This window comes from Rhinolophus sinicus, chromosome 6, assembly GCF_057876585.1.
Source record: "Rhinolophus sinicus isolate RSI-liver-muscle chromosome 6, RSI-T2T, whole genome shotgun sequence".
Taxonomy (NCBI): domain Eukaryota; kingdom Metazoa; phylum Chordata; class Mammalia; order Chiroptera; family Rhinolophidae; genus Rhinolophus; species Rhinolophus sinicus.
In genome coordinates, this window is record NC_142506.1 from 33,151,973 (window position 1) to 33,165,053 (window position 13,081).

Sequence of the window (13,081 nt, forward strand, 5' to 3'; positions counted from 1 at the left end):
TATGAGAATATGGAATAATATTAGTTAACTGAATGAGTGAATACATGTAACTAAAGCATTCAGAATAGTGCCTGGCACACATTGGGAGGAGGGAACAAGCAAACAAGTCAAGGAGCTAGGGGACCAGAAAAGAATAGGATCAAACCAGATGTTGCATAAGAAACTCTCAGATACATACAAAATTCTCTAACCCTGAGTTGAGTTCCAGGTCCACAGCGGTGAGGGGAGTTTCAACCACAGTAGCCCTGTCTTTACCAAAATAGAGCTGCCTAACCCGTTTTCTGTATTGGTCCTGAAGAATAGATGGTGTGAAGGCTTGAGAGGAAGGATTCTAAGCAGGGAAGTGACATGGCCAGATCCAGGATTTCCCAGGATGGCCAATCTCTGTTTCACATGGACTGAAAAAGGTACTTGGCCACACAGTGAATGATGTCCAGACTTTTCTACCTGGCAAAACCTCCTGGGGAAGGCAATATCCTGGGACGGGATTTAAATTTATTCTTCCATGAACATAATAGGTGTCATGACAATTTAAAAATTTATACTCATTAAGTGTGGAGGAAGGAATATTTAAGAGGGAATAACATTTAAGGAACATCATTTGCATGTAAAATATTAATTAAGTCCTTATCTTGTTCTTGGCAATTTCACCCAACCTATTTCATTTAATCTTCAGACATATCTCGTAGAAATCAGAATGATTATTTCTGCTTTTTAGAAACGAGGAAACTGAGACTCATGGAAGTTCAGTAACATGACCAAGGTCATACAGCTAAAGAAAGCAAAGTAGGGATTCAAACCCAAGGTAAGCAGGCCAACTAACCAATTCACTTATTAGCAGAAAACTCAATTAGCTGCAAGTCAAATCCCCAGAAGTCAATTCATGAAAGACCATAGCTGTGTCACTATCAGAGGCGGGAACAGGGCAGGGCCAGAACAGGGACCATTTCCCAAAACTTAAATAAAAATACTCAATAATTCAGTAAATTGTTCATTTAGCAAATTGCTTTCAGGAATTGACCTGATGATGAGCCCAGGCCTGTCAACCTGCAAAGTCCACAGATTTTCACACTTGCTATATTGAGTTGGCTAGCTTTTCACTACGTGTTAAAATTATATTTTAAAAAAGCAAATGTTTATTCAGGGCTTACTATGTGCCAGGCACTGGGCCAAGTCCTTTCGCTGTATTAAGTCATTTAATTATTATAGTAACTCAGAGAAGTAACTTGCCCCAAATTAATGTAGCCGATAAAGGGGTGAAGCTCCGGAGCACTAGTTCATCACAGATAACTACTGCCCCCTCCTTTTTAAACAAACTAAACTATTTACTAATTGGACTGGTCCCTTTCCATAGTTTTAACTGTGAGATTCCTTCCAAGAAAAGGAAGAAAACAGAAGATTTTGCCTTTCTCTGGTCTTAAACCTACTTTCAAGCTTCCTTGATATTTCTCTCATTATATATGACATTATATGCTATGTCCTTTATATGTTATTTATTATTTTAACGCTGTTCTCCTTCCTCTAAAGGGACAAATACAGGTGTCGCTCCATATCAGCAATTTCAGTTTCTGCAGTTTCAGTTATCTGAGGTCAACCGTGGTCCAAAAATATTAAGCGGAAAATTCCAGAAACAAACAATTTATGTATTTTAAATTGCAGGCCATTCAGAGTAGCTTAAAGATATGTTGGGCCGTCCTGCTCCATCTCGCCCTGGACCAATCATCCTTTTGTCCAGCGTCTACACACTGTATACACTGCCTGCCTGTTAGTCACTTAGTAGCCATCTCAGTTATCAGATTGACTGTCACAGTATCACAGTGCTTGTGTTCAATTCACCCTTATTTTACTTAACAATGGCCCCAAAGCACAAGAGTACTGATGCTGGCAATTGGGACATGTCAAAGAGAAACCATTAAGTGCTTCCATTAAGTGAAAAGGTGTATATGTATAGAAAAAAAACACCAGTATACATATAGGGTTCAGTACTATCCTCAGTTTCAAGCATCCACTTAGATGCTTGAAACATATCCCCCATGGATAAAGGGGGACTACTGTACAAAGTCCACACTTATTTATTTCAAAATATACACAACATGCTCCGAAGGCCCACTTCCATCCTGACACATTTGCACTTAAATACAAACATTTAGAATATGATGTGGTAGATAATTATCATTTTCAGACAAACCAAATACCATTTCACTTGGTTTGGGTTTATTGTGGATTTCAAGAAGTGTTTGGGTTTTCAAGTCACCATTGCTAAGCAAAACTCACTGAGGATAGGTGAAGGGTAGGAAGTGAAAAATAAACAGAACTATGTATACCTGAAACTAACATGAATTGTATGTCAACTATAACTGAAAAATAAATTTTAAACAGTAATCTAAAAAAAGCTTAAAAAAATAAACAGGAGGGCCGGCCCGGTGGCTCAGGCGGTTAGAGCTCCGTGCTCCTAACTCCGAAGGCTGCCGGTTCGATTCCCACATGGGCCAGTGGGCTCTCAACCACAAGGTTGCCAGTTCAATTCCTCGAGTCCCGCAAGGGATGGTGGGCTCTGCCCCCTGCAACTAAGATTGAACACGGCACCTTGAGCTGAGCTGCCTCCCGGATGGCTCAGTTGTTGGTTGGAGCGCGGGCTCTCAACCACAAGGTTGCCAGTTCAATTCCTCGAGTCCCGCAAGGGATGGTGGGCGGCGCCCCCTGCAACTAAAATTGAACACGGCACCTTGAGCTGAGCTGCCGCTGAGCTCCCGGATGGCTCAGTTGGTTGGAGTGCGTCCTCTCAACCACAAGGTTGCCGGTTCGACTCCCGCAAGGGATGGTGGGCTGTGCCCCCTGCAACTAGCAACGGCAACTGGACCTGGAGCTGAGCTGCGCCCTCCACAACTAAGACTGAAAGAACAACAACTTGAAGCTGAACAGAACCCTCCACAACTAAGATTGAAAGGACAACAATTTGACCATTGTTCCCCAATAAAGTCCTGTTCCCCTTCCCCAATAAAAAAAAAAAATCTTTAAAAAAAAAAAAAAATAAACAGGAGTAAACAGTTCCAGCTGTCTAACCTTGTGCAATTCACTTACCCTCTCTTTGCTTCAGTTTCCTCATCTTTAAACTGTTTGTTGTGTGGATTAAATGAGTCCAGATACATAAAGAGTGTAGCTCACTGCCTGGTACATAGTAAGTGCTCAATAAGCATTAGCTATTTGTTTTTTGCTATTATTATCATCATTATGCAATCAAACCAATTAATATAAAGGACACATTGTTAATTTTGTCATACTAAGCCATTTAATGTACATTCACTTTTATGGTTACTTATGACTATTATAATAAAACAATAACATACAATTCCATAATTTAAGAATACATTTTACTATCTGAAAGTATTTAAAACTCTCCTTTTTCATAGTGCAATGGCATGGCAAGTTACGGGCTGGTAGAAAATACTGGCAAAACATATATCTGATATATTATTTATATCCAGACTATATAAACTGTTATAACTCAATAAGAAAATGACAAACAACCCACTTGAAAATGTGCAAAAGATTTGAACAGTCACATCACCAAAGAAGATACTTAGCTGACAAATAAACAAATGAAAAGATGTTCAACATTGTTAGTCATTAAAAAATGCAAATTAAAACCACAATGAGATTTCATGACAAATCCACTAGCATAGTTATAATGAAAAAGGCTGATATAACCAAGTATTGGCAAAGAATTGTGAAGAACCTGGAATCCTAATGCATTGCTGATAAGAATGCAAAATGGTACAGCCACTTTGGAAAACAATTTGGCAGTTTCTCATAAAATTAAACATACACTTGCCAAATGACACAGTACAGGGTGTACAACCGTCTGGTTTGCCTAGAACTGCCTATGTTTTATCACTAAAAGTCCTGCATCCTGGGAAATTCTTCAGTCCCGAGCAAACGGGATGTTTCGTCCCCCACCAGCAACTCTGATCCTGGATACTTATTTACCCAAAAGATATGAAAACACAACCACACAGATACTTATACTCAGATGCTCCTAGAAGCTTTATTTGTAAAAGGTAGAAACTGGAAACAATGAAAATGTCCATATATTGATGAACAGATAAATTGTGGTACATCATATTAGGTTGGTGCAAAAGTAATTTCAGTTTTTGCAATTATTTTTAACCTTTTAAAACGCAATTATTTTTGCACCAACCTAATATAATGGAATAGTACTCAGCAATTAAAGAGATGATGTGCTGGATAAATTTCAAAATAATTATGCAAAGTGGAGGCAGCCAGACAGAAAAAGATTACATACTGAATGGTTCCATTTATGACATGTAATACAATGATTCTATTTATATGACATTTAACAAAGGGCAACACTATATGACGGAAAGCAGATCAGTTGTTCTGGGGGCTGGGGGTGAGAAAAGAAGATTGGCTACAAAGGGGCATGAGGGAAATTTGGGGGTTCATAGAAATGTTTACATCATGATTACATGGCCTATACATATGTCTGAACTCATCAAACTGTACACTTAAAAATGATGAACTTTATTGTATGTAAGTTATACTTTTAAAAAGCTATTTAAAAGAAACTAAAGGAATGGGAACAAGGATACATGCCAACATAAAACCAGTATAGCAATATTAATATCAGACAAGATGGATTTTTTTTAAATGCAATGGCAGTGAAACAAGAAAATAATAAGTCAGTGTATGTAGCCCATATGAATAATTGTTTCTCAGTTCGGCATTTACAGCTGGTAGCATTTGAATAACAGAAGCCAATTCTAACTGGAAAATTGAATGATGTTTGAGAAACAGTCCCTTTCATCCATGGGCATATGAGAAGAATTGTGCTGAGAAACAGAGGTTAATTTAATCTGAACAGATTCCATGAAGCATTTGGGAGCACGGAAAGAATATTTTTAAAAAATACAACAGCTTAAACTTTTGTTTTAGCAATTTTTCTCCTCTTCTGAGACAAGAAGTCTTTTCATTTAGCTTTACCAAGAGGATGGGGGAAGAAAGAGAGGATATTGTTCTGACCCTCTTCGCTATGGTTCTTCTAAGCATCACTGTTCCAGGAAAATTGACAGGCAAGTAGACTCCCACCAAAGCCAACACTATGTGCTGTGGGCCTCTAGAGGAGAGGCCTGGCTCTGTTATGACACGCTATGTGACCTCAGTTAGGTGACTTAACTCTTAAATTAGTCAGCCATAAAATGAGAGGCCTGGCCTGGAAGCAGGGTTCCTCATTAGCTGCTATCCTGAAGAAGGCTGGGCATGACATGCTCCAAGGTGAAAAACCCTGCCTCCGGACATGTAGAGAAAGGAGAGAGGGCATGAATATCTTTTGAGTGCCTACTATGGGCCAGGCAGTGAAGTAGGCATTTTGCATATTTTCATCTCATTTGATCCATAGAATCATTCTGTGAGGTAGATGAGTTCCCAAATTTATGGATGGAACACTAAGATTCACAGATGCAAAGATGCTCGACGAGGCCTCCCAGCTAGTTAAGCAACAAAGCCAAGATTCTACCCCTGCCATCCCTCAGGCAGTCAGTCCACTTGTTGAAAAAGAGATTTTGAATCACCTCCCCAATTCTGAAAGTTCTCAGACATCAGGTTCAATAGTTTTGCCCCCCAAAGGCCGCTCCGTCAGCATACCGAGCAGCCTTACTAACAACCCTGTGCGTTCACAGTGTCACAGTACTAGAGCTGCAGCAATCTCAGAGGTTGAACCTTCCTGTCTCCCACCTAATGCCAGAATCCCCATCACCTGCATGGCCCGCAGATGGGAACCTAACCTCTGCTAGGACTCAAGCCATGGTTTTCTGGTGGCTCTAAATGTTAGGCCGCATTATCCTTGATATTGACCTGACATTGCCTGTCTGTGATTTTCACCCAGTAGTAAAGGCCTGCTTGTTAGCTCAGCCTTTCCAGATACAAAGTCATCTTCCTACACTCAAGTCCTTTCACTGTAAGGTAACCCCATCTGCTCAGCCACCCAGACTGGAAATTTGGAGCCAGCTTCCATGTTTTCTTCACATCAACATCATATTCATGAGAGGACAAACCCTGGCTTTCCCGCCTCTGCACAGCTGCCCCGTCCCTCCCTCCCACCACTGCACAAGGCTCCATCCTCTCCATTTCTCTCCCAGACTCTTTCAGGAGCTTCAACACTGCTCTTCCTGCCGTGGGTCCTTCATCTACTCATTCCACCCCTTATCTGTTTGGAACCCTTACTGTATAATGTTAATGTCCAAGGCTCTCCATGACTGACCACTGCCTACCCCTCAAAACATGGCAGTCCCACATCTACCCCTGACCAGTGCCTGAAGGACTCAGATTCTTGTCATACCTGGGTGCCTTCATACATGCTGGTCCCTTGGCCTGGAAGTTCTACATTCTACATTAATCAAAATTGTCTTCATGTCCCAAGGCTCAGCTTATATCCTCCATTCTCCAAAATTTTTCCAATGAGGATTGGCTTTTCTACACACCCCTGACAGTGGATTCCTTATCTGCTCTAGCGCTTGGTTTCTTTTTCTTGCTATGAAATCTGTCTCCCTGCCTAGACTGTGAGCTTTTCCTTGGAACCACATCTTGTCATATCTGTATTCCTCCACAGCCTGAGTGTTGAATTTTGTAAATAAATTTTTTGAAAATAGATAAATGTTGAATGAACACATTTATTTACCAACAAAAGACCAATAAATGTTGAATTAAACTGGTCCTAATTCTGTACCAGACAACTGCCAAGGCTGAGCCCAGGTCTTCCTCTATATACATTTGCCTGAATGTAAGAGATTCCAACGGCTATCTCCTATAATGGGGGCATCCTTGCTTTTTCCTTCCTGCTGGCTGGACTGAGGACATCCTGGCTGGAGACCCAGTGGTCACACTGAACCATAAGGCACCATGAAGGGAAAGCCATGCCTCATGGTAAAAGCAGTGAGGCACAGGAGTATAGTTCTTGGATCTGCTCCCACTTTGGACTCACTGCCTTCAGACTTCTAGAATATACAAAACAGAAATAAACTTCCTTCTTGAAGCCACTGTCACTTCAGTTTTTTTCTATAACTTGGAATTGAACACAATCCTAATTAATAGACTCTTTCTAAGTCTGTCCTATTGAATCCATCTGGCACTAGCACTGAATTCAGTCTTCCCAATACAATATCATGCTTCTCATGCTCCGGCTCAACAGCTGTCAGCGACTTCCACATATCACTAGGATAAAATCCACATTCCTCAGTTTAGTGGTCAAAGCCCCATAATCTGTTCCTGTGTCACATGCTAAACGTAACAACTCCCCCCACCTACCCCCCCAACACCCCCCCACACACACACACACACACACTCATTAAACCTCCATTCCAGCCATGTAGCTCCGTACAATCTCCCTTACGCTCTGCTGGTGGATTGAGTTATGACAACTGAGATATGGGTAGGTGAATGCCTTGTGTGGCAAAGGGTACTTTGCAGATATGATTAAGTTAAGGATCTTGAGATGGAGAAATTAGCCTGGATTATCCAAGTAGACCCAATGTAATCACAAAGATCTTTATAAGAGAGAGAAGAAGAAGCAGGGGAGAGAAAGAGGAGGAGGGAAAGGGGAAAAGGGGGAAAGGTGAGAGGGGGAGGAGGAGACTGGAAGATGGAAGAAGAGACTAGGGGCCAAGAAACAGAGGCAGCTGTTAGAAGCCAGAAAAGGCAAGGGAACAGATTTTTCCTTAGAGCCTCCAGAAGTAGCAGAAGCCCAATCAACACCTTGATTTTAGCCCAGTAAAACCTATTTCAGACTTCTGACCTCCAGAACTATAACATAATAAATTTGCATTGTTTTAAAGCACTGACTGCATGGTAATTTTTTAAAGCAACCATAGGAAACTAATACAATAACCAAAAATAGCAATGGAGGATTCCAGTGGGGAGTGAGCCACACTCTCCAACAGTAGATAAATGTTCCTCTGACAATACTCTTATCAGAACTTTCCAAAAATGCTAGGTGGTGCGCCTGCTCAGCCACTGACTTTACATGCAAATATTTTGGTTAAAATTTCAGTTTCAAACAACTCACTCTGAACATTACTACATCCTACACATTGGTGGATTCATTCATATTAATTACCTCATTTAACTTTTACAACAACCCTATGTCATAGATAGTGTCATGTCCATTTGATGGATGACATAACTGAGGCTCAGATAATATTGAGCACTTATTCAGAGCTAGGCACTATGCTAAGCACTTCATGTGTGTTAACTAATTTGATTCTTCCCCAAATCCCATTTCCCATTTACAGATGAGGAAACTGAGGCACAGAGAGTTTGAGTAATTTCTCAAAATCCTTACAGATGGTGAGTGGCAGGGCTGAGACTGGAACCCATGAGCTTCAGGTGCCAAGATCAGTGTGCTCTGGGTTGTACCCCCACTACCTCTCATCACTGTCATCCTCATGACCACCACCGTATTACTGACAACAGCCCAGCCCTGCCTTTCTCTCCGAGTCCCCTTCAGGATCCTGATGGGTAAGGCAGTGGTGGCTGTCTGCCGAGCCACATGACAGCATTCAAAAATGACCTCACGGGCTGGAGTTCCAAGTGGCAACTGGTCCCTTGGAAGGGCCTCCCTGAAACTGCTTACTAGTAACAGTGATGACGTGCTCCACTCTAAACTTGGCACTTCAGCCTTCTTCTTACCCTGACCCTCCTGTGTTATTCCTACATGCACATTAAACAGGGGAGCCCTCCTGAGCTTCCCTATGGATGGAGAATCGCAAGAAAGTGCTCTCTCGACCACACATGTGCCACACACTAGAGGCAGCAAGTCCAGAGGAAAGCACTAGACACTCTCATACCTACTCAACTGGTCTTAAACTCAACTGCTCACCCCTGAGTCCTCCCATGTCCTCTCTCACTGCCTGTTCAACTTCACACCCAACACCTTGTACAGGCCAGGTTTACAACCACCATACCTCTTCAGCCTGCTTGTCCTGAGACCTAAGACTGTTTCTACCCCTTTCTCTATCCGCACTCCCCTCTCACCCTGTGTGTTCTCTTAGGCACCAGTCAGAACTGTTTCTTGGCAAACCATGGAATTTTTTTCTAGATCTTCCAATGACTGTCTTATTCCTTCTCTGTCTTTCAAGGAGCAATCATCTATTTTCTTTTCTTTAAATCTTGGGCCTCATTTCAACTACCTCTTGCTGACAGAGATATGTGGTATTTGCTGATAGGAGCTTTAGGCATGAAACCATCTGAGGGTATCTCTACTATAGTACCTCTAGCAAGTGAGCTCAGGCCTCAGTGGCTCCAGCTTGCTTGGGCCTGGGCTCTAGGAGCAAGGAAGCTTGCAGCCCTGATTTGTAGAAAAGAGAAGCCTGGCAACTGGGGGACCTGAGACTGAATTCTACTAGCAAGAATAAAAGTATGAACAGATAGGGAAATAGAAGGTGAAGAGCCACGTCGCTATTTTCTCAGTGGGGGCGACTGAGATCTATCCTAAGGGACAAGCTTCAGGGGCTGAAACTTTCCAGACCATCAACCTATCTTGGTATCTTGACATGATTTTGTGAAGCTGTCCCTTTGAAAGCAGGCAGGGAGAACTGTACAGGAATGGACTCCTAAATGGAAAACTCCAGTTAAATACATGCTGATTGTCGTGCGGGGCGGCCTGCGGGGTCTCTGCTCCCGCTCCCCACATAAGAACGCAGGACATGGTGAGGTCACAAAGGAACACCCACGGAGCCATAGGTAGGGGAGTCATACCACTATAGTCTCACTGGAGACTGGATTCACACGACGTGCGACCCGCTGTCCACTTTTCTGCCAACCGACTGACTCTGACTCCCCAGCGCAGCCATGGCATTTATATCAGTGGCCAACTGGCTAACCGGCTACAACCGACGGCCATCTACTACCCGAGCCAGCACCTTTCCACGTGAGGCCGAGAGCCTGGAAACTGCACTCCTGGCTCTGTCCCCACACTCCACCCCTACAGGATCTCGCCTCACAATCTACGTGACAAGCATCTTCCGAGAGGGGCCCTGTGCGAGCCTGGAGGTGAATGCAATATCCTGGACACAACCAGGCTCTCTGGACACAGCCAGGGTTTCTCAGGGCACCACCAGTCCATCTGGGAACAGCCACACTTCCTGGGCTTCTTAGGGTACCACTAATCTCCCCGGGAACAGCCAGGGTTTCTCAGGGCACCACCAGTACTTCTGGGCACAGCCAGACTTCCTGGACTCAGCCAGGGCTCTCAGGGCACTGCCACTCTCTCTGGGCCTCTCAGGGTACCGTGCTGAAACAAAAGTGACTCACAGTCAAGGTGCTTACATATTCTCGATGGCAGCTGGTCGAGACACAAAAGCAAACATCCGCCAGTTCCACTACATGGTGGTATGTTCCCAAGCAAACAGTCAAGCGGTCCATTAAATTAGGGATAGAAGGCAATTCCCCACAGTCCATAGTCATTCGCCAGGACTGTCCTGGGGGTGCGGATGACCTTGACCTCACCCTCATCTCCCATGGAGGACTCAGCAAGTGTTTCCTCCTGGGACTACAAGTCCTGCATCCGGGCTGCCTCAGCAAGAACTTCCCAGCCCACAGGGCCGCAACGACCTTTGCTTTCTCCGGCCTGTGCTGGTTGGGGAACAGTCCACGTCCTCCCACCCCTCCACGGGGGTCCATCTCTCCAGCAGCTGCTCCTCCTGGTCTTCCTCAGACTCAGTGTTCATACGCACAAACTGCTCCACCACCCTTTAGAGATCTTTGGCCGGGACCATACGCTGCTCGCTGCACCATGTGTCGTGCGGGGTGGCCTGCGGGGTCTCTGCTCCCACTCTCCACATAAGAACGCAGGATGTGGCTAGGCCAAAAAGGAACACCACAACCATGGAGCCATAGGTAGGGGAATCACACCACTATAATCTCACTGGAGGCTGGATTCACACGACATGCAACCTGCTGTCCGCTTTCTGCCAACCGACCCACTCCCACTCCCCAGCGCAGCCGCAGCAGTTATATCAGGGGCCAATTGGCTAACCGGCTACAGCTGACAGCCAACTAGCCAGAGCCGACGGCCATCTACTACCCGAGCCAGCACCTTTCCACGTGAGGCTGACAGCCTGGAAACTGCACTCCTGGCTCTGTACCCACACTGATTATCTTCCACCTTCTTGCATCCACAGAGAGGCTATCTTCCTGAGTTGGGGAGGAGATGACTGCTCACAGGAACTCCTTGCTTTTTCTGGAAAAACAGGTGATGGAACTCACCACCTAACCTTAAGATGCACCTGGAACTGTTCTAGGGACTTTAATAATCCTCACAGCCCTGTAGGTTTATCATCCCTATTAAACAGATGAGAAAACTGAGGTGTGGGGATGGAGCCAGGAGTGCAGTTTCCAGGCTCTCGGCCTCACATGGAAAGGTGTTCACTCGGGTAGTAAATGGCCATCAACTGTGATTGGATGGCCATCAGCTGTAGCTAGTTGGCCGTCAGCTGTAACCAGTGAGCCATTGGCCACTAATATAACTGCCGTGACTACGCTAGCAGAAAATGGGGGGCTAGCAAGAAGATGGTGGCTGAACTAGCAAGAGCGGTGTCGTGCGGGAGACCCTGCTCGCCGCGCCATCTTTCAGGCGGGGCGGCCTGCGGGGTCTCTGCTCCCGCTCCCCACACAAGAACGCAGGATATGGTGAGGCCGAAAAGGAGCACCCACGGAGCCATAGGTAGGGGAGTGATACCACCACGGTCTCACTGGAGGCTGGGCCCACCGGACGCTGACCTGCCGTCCGCTTTTCCGCCAACCGACCGACCGACGACTCTTCTCCACTCTCTCCTCTGTTCCTCTCTCTCGGCTCTTCTCTTCCGCTCTCCTCGGCCCTCCGTAGTTGCAGCAGTTATACCAGCGGCCAATTGGCTAACCGGCCACTGCCGACGGCCAATCAGCCACAGCCGACGGCCATTCACCACCCGAGCCAGTACCCCTTCCACGTGAGGCCGAGAGCCTGTAAACTACTTTCTGGGGCTCTGTCCCCACAAGCGGATTGCAGAGTTGGATGCCGCCAGCAAGAATATAGTAGTGTGACTCCCCTATCTATGGCTCTGTGGATGTTCCTTTTTGGCCTCACCATGTCCTGTGTTCTTATGTGGGGAGCGGGACCAGAGACCCCGCATGACACCCCGCATGACATGAGGGATTGTCATGCAGGGAGTCCGGCGGGGTCTCTGCTCCCGCTCCCCATACAAGAACGCAGGATATGGTGAGGCCAAAAAGGAACACCCACAGAGCCATAGATAGGGGAGTCATACCACTATATTCTCTCTGGCGGCACTATACTCTCAATGGAAGCTGGATCCACACTGTCCGCAAACCGCCATCCACACTTGCCAGCCCAGCCACCATCTTCTTGCTAGCCCCATTCTTCTCTCTGCTAGCGTAGCCACAGCAGTTATATTAGTGGCCAATGGCTCACTGGTTACAGCTGACGGCCAACTAGCCACAGCTGATGGCCATGCAATCACAGTTGGCCATTTACTACCTGAGCCAGCACCTGTCTATGTGAGGCCGAGAGCCTGGAAACTACTTTCTGGGGCTCTGCCCCCACAGGGATAGAGTAGTTGGGTAACTCCAAGGTTACTAACCTAGACAACCTAGGAAGGACAATCCCAGAGCCCCTGCTCTTGACCACAGCCCCTGCAGCCTCTTAATTGTCTCCTGACGGCCCCATTCCTGGAAGGCCGATTAAATGCATTTAGTGCAGAGGCATCCCGCTCTCTGATTGAGGACAACTGGGAACTTGGTCAGCTCCCTCCCTGTGCTTCCAGTCCTGGAGATCATAACGAGAGAGGGTCTCCATTTTCAGTCCTCTCCCCAAACCATCCTCTGGCTTTCTAGCAACTACCATAAAATGCCCTCCCCTTTCTTTCCTCCACAGTGTAGGGTAGCTGGAGCTTAAGCTGCCGTAGAGAACCAAGAATAAAATCCAAACGACGCAGGCATTCAAATACCAGACCAAGGAGAGGTGGTGGCATCAATTTGGCTTGCCAGCTGAATAAGGCTCACACTAGCTAGA

The 13,081-nt window shown here is 45.5% G+C and overlaps 1 protein-coding gene across 6 annotated transcripts in view; it reads right to left on the reverse strand.

Annotated features, from left to right (window-relative positions):
- MATN2 (matrilin 2) overlaps positions 1 to 13,081 on the reverse strand; it is a 145,968-nt gene that overhangs the window by 132,174 nt on the left and 713 nt on the right. The gene's annotated exons all lie outside the window — the stretch shown is intronic.